The sequence below is a fragment of the Anabrus simplex genome, chromosome 4 (assembly GCF_040414725.1).
Source record: "Anabrus simplex isolate iqAnaSimp1 chromosome 4, ASM4041472v1, whole genome shotgun sequence".
NCBI lineage: Eukaryota > Metazoa > Arthropoda > Insecta > Orthoptera > Tettigoniidae > Anabrus > Anabrus simplex.
In genome coordinates, this window is record NC_090268.1 from 457,305,114 (window position 1) to 457,307,690 (window position 2,577).

General features: G+C 44.9%; 1 non-coding gene across 1 annotated transcript; it reads left to right on the top strand.

Moving 5' to 3' along the window:
• Positions 1–322: 322 nt before the first annotated feature.
• On the top strand, positions 323–441 carry LOC137500653 (5S ribosomal RNA). The gene has a single exon (XR_011018161.1). It is a non-coding gene; the product is annotated as a 5S ribosomal RNA (ribosomal RNA).
• Positions 442–2,577: the final 2,136 nt, after the last annotated feature.

A 2,577-nucleotide genomic window follows, 5' to 3' on the forward strand; every position in this document is an offset into this window, starting at 1 on the left:
TTATTATTATTATTATTATTATTATTATTATTATTATTATTATTATTATTATTATTATTATTATTATTACAACCCTAGACACTTCCCGTGTGTGTGTGCGCGCGCGCGCCAGCGCGCGCGTTTTTTTGGGGTTAGGTTACGAGAAGTGGGGTTAAGTCGAGTTAGGTTACGTTTCGCCGCGGAGCGCGACAACCACCCGCGCCCGCTCCGCGACGGCGACCTCCGAGCACACCCCTGCACCATTGCCAACGCCCCCGCGCCACAAAGACCTCCAGGAAACTCGCTTTGCGGTTCGTATGGACGTTTCAAGCTCCGTTCTCTCGCCAACGGCCATACCATGTTGAATACACCGGTTCTCGTCCGATCACCGCAGTTAAGCAACATTGGGCGTGGTCAGTACTTGGATGGGTGACCGCTTGGGAACACCACGTGCCGTTGGCTCAATTCCCTTTTTACCAAGTTTCCCAGTCCCAGTACGACAACTTACTTTCAACTTTTGCCTCAGGCCAGCAGAAATTGCTTAAATCACGTTTTTTGTTACGTCTGAAACTAGCTAGACCTTTTGCTGCTCTTCGACCCCGTGTGGCTATACAGGAACGAAGCTTAGCGTAGTATTGCATTTCCTCCTAGGTGACCGGCCTAACCTGGCGGCGGCGACATCATTATTATTATTATTATTATTATTATTATTATTATTATTATTATTATTATTATTATTATTATTCGTGTCTCTCTCTCTCTCTCTCTCTCTCTCTCTCTCTCTGTGTGTGTGTGTGTGTGTGTGTGTGTGTGTGTGTGTGTGTGTGTGTGTGTGTGTGTGTGTGTGTGTGTGTGTCGACCTAGGGGACCCTTGCTGAGCCTAGCACCGCTTCCAATTACTCGTGCCAGGATTTTAACTTTCGTACCTCCTATCGTACGTCCCTATGTCTAAACTTGCTGTTCTTATTCTTTTAGGTTAGTGTAGCTTATCCTGCAGGCCTCTTATGGCACATAACATCATTCTACGTCCTATTTCTCCCAATATTAAGATTATTAAAGGGCGGAACGAGGCTTCCAAACTCCCCGCCCACCTTGAAAATCGCGAGGAAGGTGGTTTCCATGCAACGTCATCGACACTGTCGTGATTACAATGAAAGCCATGTCCTAGCAACCGACCGCGGCATTTAGCAGCCCCTCAAAGAGTCGAACAATTTCCTTTTATGTTCTTCCAGGTAAGTAGCTATTCAAATTACGACACGGTTCGGCAATAAGTTACAAGTTTGTAGTACGCTCGTGTCTCTCCCGGGCTTCCTTACGAACGGTAGGGCACCAGTGCAGTACAGTGGCCTACACACAGCCCGCTATCTTCGAAGTGCGTGTGTTGCGATGTAACGTAGTTTTGAAGCCTAGGAACTTGTAAAACTCTTTCATTTCTATCAAAGACGAGACGCCCTTCAAATAAGACTGAGAAGGTAACCTTTTGACGACAAGGGTTAGTTCAAAGAGTCGTGACGTTTTAGGTTAGGTGAAGGGAGGAAAGCACTCGTTTTTGTTGTTTGTACGTCAGCTGACCGATCTTTTGGCAAGTGATAAATTGAGTAGAACGAATCGGAACTCCGGATAGTTACTGTTACCGTCCTAGAATTAAAATTAGACCATTCTGAGCCCTACTTGACAGGTTCGACACCGGCTCACTCGCGTGATATTTCGATGGTCTGTAGATATGGGCGCATAAAAAGAACTCCTGCGGGACAAACTTCCGGCACCTCGGCATCTACGAAAGGCGTAAGATAATAGTGAACATAACCTTACTAGTAGTACCACCACCACCATTACTGCTACTAATACGACTATTACTTAAGGCAGTGGACAATTTCGAACTCAAGCAATAATGTGTCCATTTGCTGACCACCTGATCACTGCCTCTTGCCTTACTACTACAGGCTAGCGTTCAAGGAAAGAAAGAAAGAAAGAAAGAAAGAAAGAAAGAAAGAAAGAAAGAAAGAAAGAAATAAGTTACCGTTCTTCCCAAGTCAGGTTAGGATTTCTGCATCAGACACGGCTAGGGCTGATCGTGGATCTACTAATACCTAACATGCTCAATTGTGCACCGTTATATCATCACCAGTCGTGAAGTCACAGCTGCATCTTCTAATTACAGGGTAGATGCTACATATTTTGGGCAATATATAACCCAGGTTTGGCTTGGATAACCTAAAAATATTCAGGTACTGGGTCTGGCCTGGTTATATCAAGTGTCACCCTAGATCAGCAGGGCTAAGAATCATCAGGTCTCTGTCATGAATTTAAATGGCTTAGTACCCCTCATTATGGTGTACCTCTCTTCATATTTGAGGGAAGAGGAGTAAAACTTAAAACTTTATTGCCTGTCTTAAACCAACTGCTTTCTTTGGGGTATTGTCTAGCACAAACTTCTAAGGCGACCACATCACCCAGCCCGATGCTCGAATACTGCTTGGGCAGGGGTGTAGGTGGTGGTTAGTGGTTGCAAGAAGGGTCCTGGAAGGGAGGGATAATAAGCCAGTACGCCACTTGCTCTTAAGTCTGTACCTTTCATTATACGGTTTCATTAACTAT